This window comes from Petaurus breviceps, unplaced genomic scaffold (genome assembly GCF_028583685.1).
Source record: "Petaurus breviceps papuanus isolate PSGF00001 unplaced genomic scaffold, PetGlider_PUasm1.0 98, whole genome shotgun sequence".
Classification (NCBI taxonomy): Eukaryota; Metazoa; Chordata; class Mammalia; order Diprotodontia; family Petauridae; genus Petaurus; species Petaurus breviceps.
Genome location: NW_027187460.1, coordinates 31,682,389 through 31,702,895, shown reverse-complemented (window position 1 = coordinate 31,702,895; position 20,507 = coordinate 31,682,389). Strand labels below are relative to the sequence as shown.

General features: G+C 40.4%; 1 long non-coding RNA gene across 3 annotated transcripts in view; it reads right to left on the bottom strand.

Annotated features, from left to right (window-relative positions):
- LOC138155859 (uncharacterized) overlaps positions 1-20,047 on the bottom strand; it is a 164,279-nt gene extending 144,232 nt beyond the window's left edge. For 2 of the 3 annotated variants that reach the window (XR_011167009.1, XR_011167011.1), the window contains exon 1: positions 19,636-20,047. This is a non-coding gene — a long non-coding RNA (uncharacterized lncRNA). The remainder of the gene's footprint in view (positions 1-19,635) is intronic. The other variant, XR_011167010.1, reaches the window with a different exon arrangement.
- Positions 20,048-20,507: the final 460 nt, after the last annotated feature.

Sequence of the window (20,507 nt, the reverse complement as noted above, 5' to 3'; positions counted from 1 at the left end):
AGAGTCAAATATGCCTCTGATTTTTCAGCCTGAGGTGGGAATGAATGCCAATGACAGAAATACGGAAATCAAGAGGAGAAACATATTTAGTTCAATTTTTATAAAACTATCCCCACAACCAGAAAAAAGACAAATCAAAGTGCAAATCCTTGCTGACCCCAATAGGTTCCTCTGGTAGTCTAGAAATTGCATTGACTTAGGGGTGGCCAGGTAGCACAGCGAGTAAGAGCACCGGCTCCAGTGTTGAGAAGACCTGGAGATCGAATCCCGGGCTCAGACACTTAGCACCCACCCAGAAATACCTGGCCGTGTAACCTTGAGCAAGTTACTTAACCCCAATTGCTTAGGGGCGGCCAGGTGGCTCAGCGAGTAAGAGCACCGCTCCAGTGTCAGGATGACCTGGATCAAATCCGGCCTCAGATACTCAGCACCACACCCAGAAATAACTGGCCGTGTAACCTTGAGCAAGTTACTTAACCCCGATTGCTTAAAAAAAAAAAATTGCATTGGCTTTATACACGATGAAAAGTATGTTGTTATGACTGTGACAAGGTTCCTGGTATAATAATAAATGCTTATTCCCTCCCCATGCGATTGGTTTCCTTTGTAATCCTATGTATTTTATTCTATGCATTTAAAAACACTATTTGAGGAAACTGAGGCAGGGTCACACAGCTAATGCCTGAGGCTGGATTTGAACTCAGGGCTTCCTGACTTCAGGCCCCTATATCCACTGCACCACCTCACTGTCTCTTATATATTGAAATAGTTATCAAAAAATTTTTTTAAAAGTCACAGACCTCCTGCATTAGATAATTTCTAAAAATTATTTACAGCTCTAAAATTGTATGATTCTGTGAAATCTCTACTGCTCTATATAGAAATAGTTAAGTTCAAGCTTCCTGCCATTGAAATGACAACAAAAATGGAGACATTCTGGCACATTTCAGCAAAAGTGAAATTGATTATGTCTCCACCCTATGTAAATTTCCAGTGGGGGTGGAGGATTGAAAGGAAAGGGATCATGTTTTAGTCATTTCAGTTTAGGGTAAAATGATCCTTTAATTCTTTTTTGGCTAGGAGTGTAACAGCTGTTCTGCCATAAATTATAAGACATTATGACTTGAAATTTTGCAGGGTCCCAGGCCTTTGCCTAAATTTTGATCTCATGATAGCATGGAGTTATGTTTTCAAGTGGGAGGAAGATTATGCTTTAAACATATGACATAAACCATTTGGCCCCCTGACATGAAGAATTAAGTACTAATCTTACCCACCTCATAGTTTCTGAAGTGGTTCGGAAACCTGCCCGACTCAGCCTCTCTCTACATCTTCAGAGTGAGTATGTCTGATGACATAATGAGCCCGCTTCTCCCCCTCTCACAGCAAGGGCAAGGTATTATATGGCTGTAAGGGTATACTTAGGTATCCATAAGGACCATCACAGCAAAAAGAAGCTTTTCCCCCCTCTGGCTACAGCAGGGCATCATAAAGCCTCTTCACACAAGCCACAGAACCCTATCTGCAAAAGGGGGCAGGCTGACCCCAAATTATCCAAAGCCATCTGAAGAATGGAAAGGGGGCTCTTCCCCTTTGGTCACTGTGTCCTGTTCATAGGCTCCCTAAAGTGGAGGTATAGTGCCCAGTTAGGGAGGCACCATTCTTTCTGCCCAATGCATCTAAACTGATGTTAGTGGTTACGATATGAAATGTAAATATGATAGGCTATACCCATGGACACATGTGCTGTGTCCATGAGCCAAAGCCCATGGACACTAACTCCAAATAATTGAACAATATTCATTTTTTAAAAACCTTATCAATGGGGCAGCTAGGTGGCGCAGTGAATAGAGTGCTGGCCCTGGAGTCAGGAGGACCTGGGTTCAAGTCTGGCCTCAAACATTTAACACACAAAAAAAAAAATAAACTAGCCTTGTGACCTTGGGCAAGTTGCTTAACCCCAATTGCCCTCCAAAAAGCAAAAAAACAAAAAAATAAACCCTTATCAGAGTTGTGAAGATACAAAGACAAAAAATGAGGTCAATTACATTATAACAGGGATTCCTCCGATGTATGGGTTGTTCAATCTGGGCACTATTGTCGCTTCCCACTCTCAAATTTTGTGATTCTGTGGAACAGTCTCTGCCCTCACAGAACTTATATTCTATTAGGGAACATCCAATTCAATTCACAAGCATTTGTTAAACAGATACTCTATGCAATAAACTGTACTAATCACGACTACGGAGATTTTTAAGAAAAGACATAATCCTGGTTTCAAGAAACCTATTTTCTACTCGCTGTTCAATTTGTACATTTACTAGCTGTGGAACACTGGGCAAGTCACTAAAGCTCTCAATCTCATTTTTTTTCATTGGTCATATATAAATAATAATAAGATCATCTACCTCACAAGGTTGTAAAACATTTTGCTTGCCTGAAAGCATTATATGAATGTCAACTATTGTTACTGTTGTTGTTGTTATTGTTGTTATGCAGAATCATATAATACAAGGTAGGGAGGTGTAGTGGCAAGGAGAGCTTCAGACAAAGAGCTTTAGGAAAATTTGAGGCAAAAGAAAGCACTTTCAGCTAGTGTCATTAAGGAAGACCCAAAGTGCAAATCAGTGGTTTGGGGTACTTAAATTGAATCTGTCTAGAACATTAGGACATACAAAGTGGCTTTCTCACCATCTCTCTGAGGTAGGTAGTACTACTGTAGAAATGTTACTGCCAATTTTACAGTTGAAGAAACTGAGATTTGGGGAACTGAATGATTTTCCCTAGGTCACACACCTAGTAAGTATCAACTGGGAATTGAAGTCAGGTCTTTCGACTCCATATCTAGCATTTATAAAATCATTGATTTAGATATGGAAGAATCTTTAGAGGTCATGTCCAACCCTTTTGTTTTATAGATGAAGAAACTGAGGAACAGAGAAGTTAAGTGGCTTACCCAGAGTCACACAACTGGCAATTGTCTAGGGCAGAACATGAACTCAAGTCTTCCTGACTCCACTGCTCAATCCACTCACTGCAACACCTAACTGCCTCACTCCATAACACCCCAGTACCTGTCCAAATAAGACCCTGGATACCAAGAGCATCTCCTACACAATCCCATGGATGCTAGCAATGCCAAAGACAATAATGATAAACAGACATTTATATAATATGTCAGTAAACAAATGGTTATTAAGCGCTTACTATGTGGTGAGCTTTGTTCAATGCACTGGGGATACAAATATGAGCAAATGAAAGACAATCTCTGCCCTCAAGGAGTTTACATTCTACTGGGGAGACAGCATGTCAAAGAGAGCAGAGAAGGAAGGGAGAAAGGAGTGAATAGAGGGTTCCTGTACAAGGTCATGCTAGGAAAGCACAAAGTCCAAATCAGATCTTGGAGATGAATGAAAGATGGTGGGCCTGGGTTCCTCCCCAAGATCTAGACCCCCAGGAGAAAACTCACCAATGGGAGAATCTCACCATAGGAGTGGAATGATGTTCCAAAGTAATATTACAACATAAGAAGGCACCTGAGGAAAAGTGGAAAACTCTGGAGAGTCAGAAGCAGAGCCAGGAGATAGATGTCTACCAAATTACCTCCTTTGAGCATCTAAATGACCCCGTGTAATGGAATGTGAGGAGCAAGAGAGGAGAAGAAGAGTGTTAAGTGTCCCTATACTCATTCTATAGATGAAGAAACTGAGTCTCAGAGAAGTTGGTTGTTTGCCCATAGTCAAAGAGCTAGTGTCAGAGGAAGAATTTGAACCTCTGGGTCTTTCCTAACCTCAGGTCAAACACACCAGCTACTATACCATACCGACAATACTCCCCAAATAGTGTATGACTCAATTGACAACACACACACACACACACACACACATACACACACTGCTAGTGCCTTCCTTCTGAAATTACCTTCCACCTCCTCTGTTGTAGTGCCAATGCAATATTTGCAGTGCCCATGATCACTATAAATATACCTGCATGGTACTCACTTGTAAAATGTAACAGACTCTCCATATATATAATAGAACCAAAACATTTATTCATAAAACCAAATCCCAAACCAGTAAGCCAATTCCATCATAGTAGCAAATAAATTAATAAGCCACAACAGCACAGGGAGCCACAGTATCCTTTAGCTTTCCCACAATCCAACATAAACCTAGCTGTCACAGCAGGTGGCAACAAACCAACTTTTACTCACAAGACTATCTGTCTCCTTGCCTGAGTGTCCTCTCTCTCCCACCATCTATCTAGCTCTGACTCCAGCTTCCTGTGGGCTCTGCTCCACCCTTCAGCAAACTCTTCCCACCACAGGCTCCATTTGATTACACTCAGCCTATTAGGGGGCAGCGTTTATTTTCAAAGCAGGCAAGGTCTTCAAATTTCCTTAGGCTTACTAAGGGGCAGGGAAGATCTTCAAATTACCATTACCATTACATCTATAGGTACATGATTGTTTGCATGTTGTTTCTTTCATTAGACTGTAAGCTCCTCAAGGAAAGGGACTGTGTTTTTGCCTTTCTTTGTACCCCCAGGGCTTAGCACAGTCCCTGGAATAGAGTAGGTGCTTAATACATGCTTGTTGACTAGCAGACAGGACACCATGGACACTGTATATGCCCTTCACCCTCAGCTCTCAGCAGAGAGACAACTGTGACCAGAAAAAAAAAAAAACAATCAAACTGTGGAATTGTCCTTTCCATTGATTTGATGCCAAGAGTGCAGTAAACAGTGTCTGATAATTACTATAAGTGTTATTGACCATGAACAATGCCATTTAATTCTGCACAGAATATTTTTTTAAAAGAGGCCTGGTTTTTTAACAGCATAGCTGGCCAGCCAACTCTGCACTACCTTTCCTCTCATTGTTTGTGGTCACGATGGAGTTCTTGTTATACACATTTGAACATAAACAGCTCCAGATGCACTTAGAGCATGATGACTTGAGCTTAGTGTCATTTTCACACTGTTAATATGTAAATGTGCTCTCCAAATATTTATGCAGGTGCTTTCCTCTTAGAATTAGAATGATGCCATAGGATACTAAACAGAGCTTAGTTCTCTGGGAGACCAGACTCAATACAGAAGGCTGAGTAATGGAGTGTAGGAGAATTTAGGCATATATATTTGGAATGAACCTTAGAGGTCACCTAATCTAACACCCTCATTTTACAGCTAAGGAAATTGAGTTCCCGAGCAGTGATACATGTCTGAAGTCACATAGATGTTCCCATCTATGTAAGCAGAACAGAAATTTGAAATCAGATCCTCTGGATACTAGAAGGCATGCTGACTCCTAAGTGATCTTCCCACAATATATTCTCTAGAAAATCATAAGACATACATATGGACTAATCCAATTGGGAAAGTGAGTCAGAGATCGCTCATTGCTTGTAGATCCAGACTGGGGGATCATAGTATTACAAGCTCAATAATGTAATATGACAAAGATGAAAAAAACTAATCTGACTATGACAACATTAATGTATCCATAAAAGGGGAAGTAATCAATCATGCCCCTGCACTATGTTCTGACTGGATAAAATCTATAGTGTTATGTTCAATCTGGGGGTACCATATTTAAGGAAGAACACTGATAAACTGAAAAGCATCAAGAGAAATAAATAGCAAAGTAGGAGGATTGAAGTTAGTCATCTGATATCAAAATACCTTCCACTAAGTTTCTGGGATTTTTTAATTCTATGAAATATTCACATATCTGTTAACCCTTGCTTAAATAACTCCAATATTATCAAAGCATTAATTCATTAGACTTAATTAACAGAATAGATCATCAGATTCCTCAGTTGTCACCTAACCTATAATTGGTCAGGAAGACAAATAGGGCATGTTCTACAGACAAGAAACATCTTGAGAAAATAATAAAGGTTAAAAAAACTAATATGAAAGATGAAAGTGATGTGTGTTATATACAAAAACAGGAATAAAGCAGTATAGAAGAAGGATCAGTCACTTGTGTCCAAGGCAATCAAGAAAGGCTAAGCTAGGATTCAAAGGATGGTTAGTTTTTGACAGTTAGGATTGGGAAACTAGGTCATGGCAGGAAGCAAGAGACATCAAAGGTACAGAGGTAGCAGAATGCCATCTGGGTTTGGTGAACTTAATGTTGTCTAGTTTGACTGGAGAGTAGAGAGTCAGTGAAAGATAAGACTGAAATGGCAGGTTTGGCACCAGGTCATGGAAGTATTGGTTATAAGGCTAATAAATGTGGACTTAATTCTTCAAACAATTAGAAGCCATTAAAGATTTCTGAGTAGGGGAGTGACTTGATAGGCATTGTGCTTTAGGAAGATGGACATGGAGCATCAGTGGTGGGATAAGAGAAAGGAAATAAAGAGAGCCTCTAAGAGGCTATTGTGATAGTGTAGGTGAGAAGTAAAACAGGTCTAAATGAGGGTGGCAATGGAAAGAAAAAGACTGGATGTGAGCCAGCTCTAAAATTCTACAATTCTAATTAGTGAAAAAAAAATACAAGGCAGCATCTAATTAAGGAATAGACTATGTGCTATGAAGTATTAAATGTAAAAATTAAGAAAAGGGAATGTTTCCAGACAGTTGGAATAGTCAGGGGGGAAAAATCAGAATCTTAGAGTTGGAAGCAACCTCAAAAGAGGAAACTAGTTTAAGCTATGCCTAAAGAAGAATCCCCTCTATGGAACCCCTTCACAAGTGGTCACCCAATCTCTGCTTGAAGACTTTCAATGACAGGAAACTCACTACCTCCCAGGACAACCCATTCTACTTTCAGATAGTTTTAATGGTAGGAACTTTTTTCCCCCAACTGTTGGGAAGTTTTCCTGACATCAAACTAAAATACACCTTTCTGCATGTTCCATTCATTGTAGGTCTGCCCTCTGGGGCCAAGCAGAACATGACAGTCCTTCAAAAACTTGGAAATGAGTATCATGCCTGACCCCCACCCCCTCCACCAAGGTGGTCTGTCAAATGATTTCATATTATATGTTTCCCTCTCTTTGGGTGGAAGCAAATTAGAGTTATCCCAAAGCAAAGTGGGCTGCCCTGGGAAGTCCCAGCTTGCTCCTCCCTGGTGGTCTCCAAGTAAAGGCCAAATGACCATTTCTCAGATAAAGGCTGGACTAGATAGTCCTCTGAAACTCCTTCCAACTCAAAGATCCTGTGACAGTGTGCTCAACAGGGACAGGCACTTCTTCCCAGATCTGGGGAATGAGGGGGCAGAGCCCCCAGAACAGGGTTTCTACTTCCTGTCTCCTTTCTATATGTTGTCTCTCCTCTTAGAAATTAAGTTCCTGTGGACAGGGAGTATTTAAAGCTTATCTTTGTATTCCTATTACCTCACACATACATTATACATGATAATGATCTCTTCCAGTTATTTGCTCAGGTCATTCCCTTTCTCTCTCTTTGCTTGTTGCATTTCCTACCCAGACTTTAAATCCAAAAATCAGATACAAACTCTTTTGTAAAGCTTATTTTTCTTATTATTAAATCAAATCAACCAAACTTTCCCCAAAGATTTTACCTAATATTTTGTTTTGAACCTCTCTAGTGCCCTTATTCTTTAATAATATATATTATAGTTAACTATGGGATGTTTTTCCAGTGTGTCATCTTGACCAATGCCAATTCCAACCCCTCTGGGCCTTAGTATATGATCTTCAAGAAATGCTGGGGTCAAAATATGTATTACCTTGTGTCCAACATGATGATGAGCCTCTCCCAACTTCATTAAGTTGGTCTTTGTACAACGAATACAGTCAAATACCTGATCGGTGCTTAAGGTTTCTCCAGCTTAGTAAGACCTTCCACAGCTTGAGTTCATCAGCATAACCTTCGATGACACTTTGCATTTACTCCTATGAAATTTTATTTTATTATATTTAACCCACCCTTGAAACCAATCAAGATCTTAAAGGATCTTGACTTTCTGCTAAAACATAGAATAAGTCACAGTGAACATTTGGTTTGTGACATATTCTGCGAGTTCAGAACTCATCATCCTTTTCCTCCTCCTGGTGAAGTGGTTTCTAGTTTACTCCCATTAAAATATTGCTTCTGTTTTCCCTTCCTCTGATTCTTACCCAAATGCTTTCTACTAGACTTCCCTATTCTAGCTGGGGAGATTCCTCACATAAATATATCTTTTTAATATACAATTCCACTCCATTGTCCATCCTACCTACTATAATTTTTGGATAAGGTATATCCTTCCATTACTGTATTCTAGTTTTAAGTTTCATACTATCAATTCTCAAGGATACTTACCTAAGAAAATGACTTTTCCTCCTTGCGCTAAGATCTTTCTTTATGACCTATCCTGTGCTCATTTGTAAATAGACATTTGAGGTCATGAGTTCAAACATTGTCCCTCAACTTGCTTATTGCCACTTATAAATGATTGATATTCTCCTGTGTCATACTAGCAGCAACCCATCTGTGGTATCTGACTTGATGGAGATCTTTGGGTAATTTTCTCCATCCTTTTTATCTTCAGTTGAGATTCTTTTTGATCAGGTATCTAAGTCTCCAAGAGAATAAATATTTACCTTTCCTCACTAAAGGCACTCCATTCCTGATCAAAAAGAGCTCATCATTATTTTATCTGTAGATGCAGACCAGAAATTCAAATTCCATTCTCTAACATTATCTTTTAACCAGCTATCCAGTTCCCAAATGTACTTTTCTTTTCTGAAATCCCCACCTTCAATCAGCAGCAGTATTGAGAAATTCTGCCTGTGCTCCTAAAGACTTTAGTTTCTTTCTATAACTTCATAATCCTGAGCAATGCTTTCTAGATTCTTTTTTATAATACTCAGTTTCTCAATTTGATTCAATTCAAGAAACTTTTATAGAACTTATCATAGTAAGACACTACACTAGATTCTAGAGATACAAAGACCAAAAAAAAAAAATAAGAGAGTTTCTGCCCCTAAGGAATTTGCATTTTATTGTCAGAATATACCATATATGTAGGTAAGTAGATATAAAAATAAATGTAAAATAATGCAAAGCAATTTCAAGAAGTGATATCTTGCTAACAACTGGGGAGATGAGGAAAGACTTCCCATCATCATTGTCACTGTCTTTACTGAAAGGAGAAAGGTCAGAGGTACCAGTTGTGTACTTGGACTCTGAACCATGTAGAAAAAAAAGTGGGGAAGAAGAAAGGGCAGACCTTGGGTCAAAGGCACTTAAGATAGCAGCAAGTGGTGAGAATCACCAAGGAGAGAATCATCAAAGAGGTAAACTCCCACAACATCAGCATTTTGCCAAGATTTGCCTGAGGTTTATACCCACTGCTGAATAGTCATTGAGCTTAATCCTAGCATTAGCCTGGAGTTTCCATCTGTACCCAACATAACACTGCAGTGCAAGGTTGTCTCTAGGAAGGTCTAGTTACCCAAAATATCATTATATGCTACCTGCCAGCGTGGGCCTAAAATTTCAAGCTCATCTTTTTACCTTAAGTCTTTGATCTCATAATCACGAAGTCTTAGAGCAATGATAAAGTCTGAAGAGGGAATCTTGCACAAGAAGTGGTAATGGCAGACGGCTGCCTCTGGCTGCCAATTATGTCCAATGGGGAGGTATCCTCTCACTGTTGGTGTTAGAAGTCTTGGCAACAAAAGCTAGCCTCTGGATATGTGTGGATATGGTGCATAAAGGGCAAAAATTGCAATTTGGTGGAGTATTTTAGGAAAATAGTAGCATGAGCCAGTTAAGCACATACAACAGAGTTGGAAGTTTGGCAATTTGTGTATAGACAAAAGAATCATTCAGGAATGAGAACCCTGAGTAGGTAGAGAAAGACACAGGGGAGGGGAACCTATGGCCTTGAGGCCACATGTGACCCTCTAGGTCCTCAGGAGCAATCCTTTGACTGAATCCGATTCACACGTGATGACCTAGAGAGCCACATGTGACCTCGAGGCTGCAGGTCCCTCACCTCTAGCTAGGATCCTGGGATCCCAAGGATGTTTAAGACAGTTGAAAATGAGTGCTGACAATGAGGAATTAAGTTTCTTTCTGGAACCAAGACCCAAACCCATGCAATGATACCAGTATTAATGACCACCATCATCCTGACCTGCCCATACTTACTCTAGACCTATTACCTATAATCCTAAGCACCTACTTTGTACAAGGCACTATGTTGGATGCTGGAGATAGAAAAGTTAAAATAAAGGAGTCACCACCCCCCCCATCTTCTAATGGGAAAACAACAGTAATAAGTCAAAACAAGATATATACATGTTTCTCTTTCTATTGCCAGCAGGCAGACAACAATCATTTATTAAATACCAAACTATGAGCAAGACATTGTGCTAAGCACTGGCATACAAACACAGACAAAAAGATAGTCCTTGCCCTCCAGGGGCTTACATTCTATACAAAAAAACAGTATATAAAAGGGAGATTAAAAGCTGGCACAGTAGATAGAGGACTGGACTTGGAACCAGGAAGATTCATCTTCTCAAGTTCAAATCTAGTCTCAGACATTTAACTAGCTGTGTGACTCTGGGCAAGTCACTTAATCCTGTTTAGCTCCAAAAATGGGGTCAGAAAGAGTCAGACATGGCAACAAAAAACTGGGAAGAGGGGAAAGAAGGAACACATTCAAGGTCATGGTGTTGAAATCTGGCAAGTCAGAAGCTCCGAGAGGAAAGAAATGAATCATGGCTGACCTGGGCCTATCTGAAAAACCGAAGACCCTAGAAGAGACTCAGTAGAACCATGGAACCAGGAGGAGATGTTCCAGGACGAGAAGGCAGCTGAATCAAGATGGCTGAAGTAGAGAGTCAGAATGAAGTATGGCTGCCAACCTGGGCCTTGGCTAATGACAAGAGAGCAAGCAGCCTGTGGGCTTGTTCCCTCTCTGCTCCGCCATAAGTCTCTGCTCTTACCCTTCCTTCCCTTAAGGGAGAGAAGACGGCTCAAAGCTTGACCCTTGTCTCATCTTCTTCCTTTTCCTTCTTTCTCTGTCTCTCTCTGCAAGACATCAGAAAGTCAATAGGGCTCCATCTCTGGGCAGGCCTTCCTTGGACACCTATGGACTGCAAATCTTGATGTGAGCCTCTTTCCAGTAATCACTGTGTGTTTTAGATTTTTAAGATCCAGAATTCTACTTTCATTATAAAGTTACCCTTTCATCAGATTTGTATGTCTAGTCCTGAACTAATATTTCCTCCAATAGTCTGTGTGTTAGGTAGCTCCCATTAAGTCTGTCTTTTTTGAACAAAATTATATCTTTGTTGTTTAGGATTAAGTTTTGCCAGGGCTCTATGTCCAAGGCTTAAAAAGATCCTAGGGGTATAGTAGGATTATTAATGGGGGAAGACAGTAGGAAGAGGTAAAGGAAAACAGTCCACATGTTAAGAAAGCTGGTAAATGCCTTTAGCCTTTCTGAAGAGGTTTATTGCAGAATTGTCCAGCTTTCCAGGAAAAGGCCTCAGAGCTAGCTTTGGATGTCTCAAAATGGTTGACCCTGATAGTTGGAAATGAGAGGGAGGAAAATAGCTTGGAGCTAGACTTGGGGATTTGGAAAGGAGAAAGTGCCTGGGATTTGGTGAATTTTCACAGGTTCAATGATGTATTGTTCTTCCCGGTCTGTAATTACATATAATTCTTAAAATCCCCCTTTCAGACCTTTGCCTGTTCCTGCAAACAAGGGTCTGATGACTCTACCAGGCCTGTGGGAGACTGAATGTTCTGTCTCCATTTCCTGTTTATTATTTTTACAATAAGGTGTATTATTTAAGGTTTATGATTGCTTGAGAGGCCTTCACAATGATCCTCTAAACACTAGTCCAGAGAAAAGAAAACAAATGAGCTTAGTGAGAGCCTTTAAGTCACTGTTTAAGGGATAGAACCCTTAAAAACACACACACCACTACTTAGAACACCCATCTTGGGCTGAGTCAAGGATCACCCTCACAAGCTGAAAATAAGAAATTTCAGCTAAGCAACTTGATGTTTGGGTTTAACTGGTTTTGCCCCCATGAACTGTCTGAGTCTTTGGGGTGTCGTATAGAGAATTTGTTCAATCAGTCAATAAGCATTTATTAACCACCTACTATGTTCCAGGCACTGTGCTAAACACTGGGGATACAATTAAAGGCAAAAGATAATAGCTGAAAAATCTTGAGGAGCTCATAGTCTAATGAGAGATACAGCAAACTAACAGATACCACCAAACAAGCTATACACAGGATAAGTAGAAAATAATTGCAGGAGGAAGGCCCTAGAATTAAGAAATACCAGGAAAGTCATATGATAGAAAATCTGACCTCTTAGTGGGTGTTTTATCTTTCCAGTCCTGAGGTACCATGGGATAAGCATCTGAAATCGGTCAGAGAATTGGATTCGATTTCTGCATTTGCCACTTGCTAGGCTTGTGACTACAGGCAAGTCCCAATAGATCTATTTAAAAACAAGCTATTGCTATTATCAGCACAATGCAGTTCTAAAAGCATGAAATTTAGAGTCAGAGGACTTGGGTCAGAATAGTCCCTCTGTCACTGACCTCTCTCCTTTTCCTCATGTGTATGTAATGGCACGTAGCAATCCCATTTGGATGTTCAGGTGTAAGTGCAGGATGCTGAGCAAAAAAATGAGGGGCTTAGACTGGGTGGCCTTTAAAATCCTTTCCAACTCTCAGTCTGTGTTCTTATGATCTCCCACAGCTCCCTTGTTTGATTCCTTTCCTCTAACCAGGCTGGTCTACCCACATTCCCCAAACAAACCTGGAACCACCATCCTCCCTTATCCTTATTCACATCATTTCCCAATTCCAGCTTCTACCCATATATGACTTCCGCCTCACCTCCACTAGCTAATCCTACGCTTCCTTCAAAGTTCAAATCAAGTGCCCCCTGCTCCATGAAGTGTTTCCCTAAACACAAATTATCTTTGCCTTCTCTGAACCTATTATTTTCTAAACTACTCATTTGGTACTTTTCTTTTACTCTCTTGAGTTGCATTGTTTCTACATGCACATGTATGTCCTGTGTCTCCAAAGAATATTTTTTTAAGGATAGGAAACTGTAAAAAAAAAAATGAATCTTTCAATACTCTGGATTATAATTCATTCAGACCAAGTGACTCAAGAAGAGGTCTTCTGGGTCACCCAAAAGTCATTTGGTACAACTGCATCACTTTATACCTGAGTAAATTAGGACCAAGAAATGTTAAGTGATTTTCATTGTGCACATATTAAGTAGCTAAGTCTAGATTTTTGTTCTTTATGTCGCAATCTCTAAATTGTCCTCCTTGGTAGAGAAAACAGAAACCAATCAGGAGCTAGTGTTTTGTTTTGGTTTTTTTGCTTTTTGGAGGGCAGTTGGGGTTAAGTGACTTGCCCAAGGTCACACAGCTAGTTTTGTGTGTGTGTATTGTCTGAGGCTGCACTTGAATTCAGGTCCTCCTGACTCCAGGTTTGGTGCTCTATTCACTGCACCACCTAGCCAGCCCTAGGAGCTAGTGGCGTTGCCTCCCCTTCATTGCATATAATAATCTTCCCAACCACTTCAAGCAGGTGTCCTATACCTTCTTTGATCATTTTTTTCCCTGTATCATACTGAAAAAGTCCTATTTGTTATCTTCAGGGTTCAATGTCAGCCTCAGCTTTAGCCTTCCTGATTCTATCCTTACAGTACCCTACTCTTTTTTTTTCATTTATCCTCATTTGCCTAACTTCATTGTCATTTTATATAAACAACCATTTTATCATCTGAGTATGTAGATGTTTGCAGGGTTTGTAGTTTGTAGGGTTCCCTGTCTCGACTCAGCATTTTTTAAACAATTTCTTCATTTTCTCCTCCTCAGAATCTATTACATCTTCAGGCAGTGACTGAAATATTGTATGGGATCAATCAATCAATGTTGCTCGTCCTTTGATTTTGAAGAGATCCAATGACATCATGGATGATGTCTTAACTTGTCCATAAATTGGATATTAGTAAGGCAGAGTTACACAGAGTCGTCAACCTCTCTCTCTTCCAGAGTCATTGAAGTCCAGTGGCAAGACAAAATCAAGATGACTGCTGATGGCCCAGGATGCAGTGGATGACCTTGGTTTCTTTGATGTCTGACCAACCTCTAATTACTCCACAGAGCCTGTTTGAGCCACCTTCATTGCCACTGGAATAAATTGTTCTCATCTACCTCTTCCATCTGGGGACGTCTTCACGTGCTTGGAGTACACATCCTGCTAAATCACCAATGGCTTTGAGGTCTATCATGTATAAGGATGCTTGAGGCCTGGGGTATATGGGGTACTCAAAGAGAACTAGCATCTTCAGCATGAGGGCTTGCTGAGCCCCTTTAAGAGCTACTCATCCACTTTTGGTGTCTATCTGTCCCCCAAGTCTCACCTGTGGCTCCAAGAAGCTGTAACATGCACAGCAGCCACACCCCAGTAACACCATCTTGGCTAAACCAAGAAGGTAACTGACCCAACTCTGCGGAAGGTTCTGTGTTACACAAATATGTAAATGAAACAGTCCTTGCTCTCTGGCAGAACTTAAATTCTATCAGAGTGATACAACATGTTCACAACTAAGCAAATACAAGACATATTTTTTTTAAATACAAAGTAATTTTAGGAGTAGAGGCCCTAACTACTGAGAAAATCAGTAAAGGCTTCCTAGAAGGTTAGGGGAACTTTGAGGGGACCTAGGGGTTCCAAAGGTAGAGATGAGAAGAAAAAACTTTCCAGGTAGGGGGCATAGTTTTGCAAAGGCATTGAGGTGGGAGCTTGAATTTTGTACAAAGGAAACAGAAAGTAAGCCAACTTAGCCAAAAGAAGAATGAGTCAAGGGAAGTATACTTAGAGAGATAGGCTAGAGCCAGATTTTGAAGATCACTGAGTACAGAACAGAAGAGTTTATAGTTTATGCTAGAATTAATAGGAAAGCAGGACAGTTAGGTGGCACAGTGGATAAAGTGCCAAGTCAGGAGTAAGGAAGACTCTTCTTCATGAGTTCAAATCCAGTCTGAGAAGTACTTACTAGCTGTGTGACACTGGGCAAGTCACTTAACCCTGTTTGCCTCTATCTTCTCATGTGTAAAATGAGCTGGAGAAGGAAACAGCAAACCACTACAGTATCTTTGCCAAGTAAACCCCAGATGGAGCCACAAAGAGTCAGACATGACTAAAATGACTGCATACCAGCAATGGGAACTCACTTAAGGTTCTTGAACAGGAGAGCAATATGCTCAGACCTGTGCCTCAGGGAATATTAATTTGATTGCTATAAGAAGGATGGATCAAAGAGGAGTGTAATGGTAATGGAAATTTGAAGATCTTCACTGCCCCTTTATAAGTCTAAGGGAATTTGAAGATCTTCCCTGATTTGAAGATATTTTCTGCCCCTAATAGGTCAAATGTAATCACATGGAGCCTGTGGAGGGAGGAGTTTGATGAAGGATGGAGCAGAGCCCACAGAAAGCTGGGAGTCAGAGCAGCTAGACAGTGGAGGGAGGAGAGGACACACCCAGGGAGACAGCTATGTTTTTAAATGTTGGTTTGTGAGGCTAAAGGAAGGTGTAGTTCTCTTCTGAGTTGTGGTGTATTAACTTCTACATTGCTATGATGGATTCAGTTTCCTGGTGTTGGGATTTGGTTTTCTGGTGTCTGAATAAACGTTTTGCTTCTGTCTTATATGTGGAGAATCTGTTATATTTTGTGATTGAGAACTGTGCCAGCATGTGTACAGTCACTGTCCGCACTGTGAATATTACATTAACACTACAAGGAGTGAGACTGGAGGCAGGAAAAACAACTAGGAGTATGTTGCAAGAGTGCAGGTAAGAGGTGATGAGAGTCCATGATGTGAATAGAGAGAAGGTCAGAGATATGAGAAATGATACAGCAATAAAATCCACAAGACTTAGCAACTAATTAGATAAGGGCGAGTAAAAGTGAAGAATTAGGGATGACTGTCAAGTTTCTAACTTGAGTGACCAAAAGAATGTGCTGCTCACAACAGAAATTGGGAAGTTAGGAGGAAGAGTGGGTTAATAGTGGAAAAATAATTAGATCAGTCTGGAGTATTTTGAGTTTATGGGAAGATGTGCCAAAGCATTAGGAGTGCAGAATTTTTGAGGAAACTGAAGGAACTTGTCCATGTGACTCTTTCTGCCCTCCTTAGAGCATTCCCCACCCCCATGCATCGGGAGATAGAAAGTGAAATATGGAAGCCAGGACTTGAGGTGCTCATGACAGTAAGAGAGAATAAAAGGGATCCACCTTTTCTTTCTGAGATTCACAGAATATAAGATTTGGAAGGGACCTTAATGACCTGCTGGTCTAACAAGGAATGGAACAAAAACACTCCCTACACCATCCCTAACAATTGGCCCCATTAAGCTTTTGTTTGAAGACTTTCAGAGTGAGATCCTGCTACCTCCTGAATTGGTTCATTCTACTTTGAGGTAGTTCTAATTACATACATATATGTATATACATATATAATATGAGGTAGCTCTGCAGTCGTGTCTCATATATAGTGCTTTGAGGATTTACAGATATTATCTTATTTGATACAACAGCCCTGGGAGGTAGGTACTATTATTGTCCCCATTTTATAAATGAAAGGAAAATAGAAGGAAACCGAGGCACACAGAGGCTAAATGGCTTGCCCAGGGTCACATAGCTAGCAAGTATCTGAGAATGGATTTGAACTCATATTTTCCTAACTCCCAATCAACATTCTATTATTCATACCACCTAGCAGTCTCTGATTAATAATTATTAGGTTTTTTCTTGTATGGAGCTTTTGTCTCAGGCTTTGAAATTGCTATGTATTATTCTTAGTACTGACACCTAGAGAGATCAGGAAAGGTTTCCCTTAAGAGGTGACATTGGACCTGATGCTTGAAAGAAACTAAAATGATTAAAAATACAAATTCAACTATACAGCAACTTTTGTCAGTATGTATTTTATTGATTAATGGATTTGATATTATGCAGCACTCCCTAAAATTCATGTTAAAGAATTCTCCTAGCTGTGTGACCTTGGGCAAGTCACTTAACCCCAATTGCCCTGCCTTCTCCCCTCCATAAAAAGCCAAAAAAAAAAAAAGAATTCTCATACTTGAAAATGTTAGGGGGTTGCTTGATGGTGCAGTGAATAGAGCACTGGCCCTGGAGTCAGGAGGATCTGAGTTCAAATCCGGACTCATTTACTAGCTGTGTGACCTTGGGCAAGTCACTTAACCCCGATTGCTCTGCCCACCCCCTCCAAAAAGCAACCAAAATAATTTTAGAAGCCACTTGTGTGTGTAGAGGGTGACAAACTACATAGATATTTCCAGATACCTTTATATGCCTCATTTTAAAAAACTGATGTGTCCTGAAAAGTGTCATGTAAATTGAATATTTGTAAAGCAAATCATATTTTTAAATTATCAGGGGATCTTGCTCCTTTCCTTCAAGTCCTGCCCAAGTACTTCATTTTAGTGTGAAGGTGACCCTTGGTTCTCAAGGTTATTTCTGTGGAGGACAAGCTGCAGCTTAGCTAGAAAGACCAGCCTAGCTAAATTTAGAGAGGCACATTAACACGTGCTGGTCACAGGGTGATAAATTGCTTCAACCAAAATAACTCATGAAGACCATCTACTATAGGGCCATTTAGGGTCAGGATGTCAAGAAACAGAGACAAGGTTTTATACTCAGTTGACCTACCCCCAGGATTTATTGATAGTATACAAAATTATTTCAGGGACATATTCAGTCACACAAGAAGAATACAAGAAAACATGTGTGGTCTGCTTTACTGCCACCCACTGTGTCTCCATCTCTTCGGGTGCAGAGAATGAAAATCCATATGTAACATCTCCCAGGAAGTTGACTCTATCCAGACATGGTGTAACCACTGGATGGTCTGCAGATGTCAGAGACTGTGCAGTCATGAACTGAGATGGATAGACAAAGAGATCTAGAGCTTTTTTTGCAAAATACACCAATCTGGGATAAGCAAATCCCAGACACCTTTTGATGTTTATCAGTTGGAAATAGTCAGAAATAACCAAACAAGGGAGTTGATAGTATTTCTTCAGAACCAGCCACAGTATACTCAAGGATACTCATCAGTCACTCTAACTGCCTCTATATACACCCTCTCAGCCTCTGGCTGGGCTAAATGTGAGGAAAATTTTCCTAACAAAGCTGTCCCAAAGTAGAGAGATGGTAAATCCTTCTCCAAAGAGTTCTTCAAGCAGAGGCTGTATGTCCACTCATCTGAGATGTTATACTGGTATTAGACTGGCTGGTCTCTGACACCCCTCCCAACTCTGAAATTCTGTGATACTGTTTTCTTCACAACAGACATATAAGGCAGAGTACAAGTGTGATAGATGGAAAATATGGCAGATTCCATGGAGACTAGCACTATTAAATCACGTTCTAGCTGACTGCCAAAAAAGCTATTTTACCTGGAATGTAGGAGTGGATTGGGAAGCCAGCAAGAAAGGACTAAGATGGGGGCCGCCAGGTAAGGCACAGCAAGTAAGAGCACTGGCTCCAGTGTCAGGATGACCTGGGGATCGAATCCGGGCTCAGACACTTAGCACCCACCCAGAAACACCTGGCCATGTAACCTTGAGCAAGTTACTTAACCCCGATTGCTTTAAAAAAAAAAAAAAAAAAAAAGAAAGGACTAAGATGGGGATGGGGAATCTGCAGCCTTGAGGCTTAGAGCCTTCTAGGTCCTTTAGGGCCACACTTGGCTACAGGTTCCCCACCCCTGGACTAAGAGATACCAGTGTTTAGGTCTATAGATGTGTTGACTGACCTAGGAATGAAACAAGAAATCTCTGAAAGAGATCAAGTATTGCAATAAGCAGAATTCCACTAACTAGATGAACAAGAAATACTGATGGTCCCTAAACTTAACCATTCTGCCCATTCTGTATTTCATTTGTCCCTACAAGATTCTTGAACACTACAATTTTGCTCCCTGAAAATGGGATCAAGGCTGTGGAATAAAGAGAATTTAAGAAAGGAGGGGTGAAAAGGAAAAGCGATGGCCCCAAGAACATGGTTTTTGGAGAAGAAACCCCTTCCTTTGTGCCACAAGTGTGAGGAGAAAATTATCACACAGCAATGGCTCAGGGACTTTTCCACTTTTGCTCCTTCTGAGTCTTTCTTATCACCCAGTTAACAACACCTGATTGGCCTACTTCACAGGACTGGTCTGAGACCAGAAGTGTCTAAGTACTCAGACCAAGTTAAAACATCAGACAATCCGAGAAACTATGATTTCATTATTTCTTCCATGGATAAAAATACTGCTGGCCCTTTTAAAAATATGAGTTACATGAAAATGCTTCGTGGTAAAGGCAATATTCAGTAATTAATAGCCACTAATACCATTCACATTAGTTCATCAGATTAGCTAGCCAGGCCCCAAGGCAAAGGGGCAAAAAGAAGGCAGTTAACTTTGTGATAGGATACAGGGTGGCAAAGAGAAATCAGAAAAGTCTGGATTATAAGGGTGCCCCACAGAGGGAAGTCCTAGTTGGGACACAATGATAGAAGATCCTTGGGCAGAAGGAGGCCATTAGACTCCTGAGACTATAGAGTATCCAAAAAGAAAAGTAGCAAAAACTAATTTGACTTACCTCATTATTTTGCCTCAGACCATATCTGCCTCCCATGTTACATGTAACACCCCAAAACTGTTTTGTTGGTGATTTTTCCCCATCCACTGGGAAAAAAAATAGACCCTAAATTGTGGTACGTGACATCACAGACCACCAGCATATGGTAACTTCTTTTTTGGTACGATCGACTTTCTCCCTGTGAATAGAGACTGATTCTGCTCTAAGAATAAAAACCACATCTCAGCAACCCAGCCACGTCCTCATTTTTTGCAACTTTTTTTTTCCAGTCCTATGTAATCGGCTCAGCTTTCTGAGCTCTGCAACCCATCTGGTTTAAAAGATCTCCTACTGTTTATGGGCTCCTCTGAGATGACTCAAAGACAGAGGGAAAACCCAACCATCGCTCTTCTTTCCCCGGTTCCTCTAAAGCCAAATCAGAACATTATTTAAGCATCACAGTTGGCATGTGATATGTCTCCTCCCTTCACGCCCTGTATGTTTTCCACAGAGACTACAACACGCCTGGAAGATAAAGCAAACATACAAAAGGATAAAAGACTGGTAAGTGTCAGGATCTAAGACCCTAATGTGGAATTTCTAGATTCCCAATATATTTCAAAGAAGTTTGTAGGATCACAGACTTAAAGCTTAAACTACTTCGTTTTGCAGATGAAGAAACTGAGGCCCATGGAGGAAGATGAGAAACAAATTCAAGGTCACACAGTTACAAATAAGATGCAAAATTTGAACCCAAGTCTTCTGACTCAAGATTCAGTATTCTTTCTACTATGTAATAAGTGATAGGTTGGGTTTTTTTCTCCTTATGAAAAGAAAATGGCTAATAGCTGCCAGTGATTTAGTGGATAATTTCTAGAGCCAAGGGAGAAAAC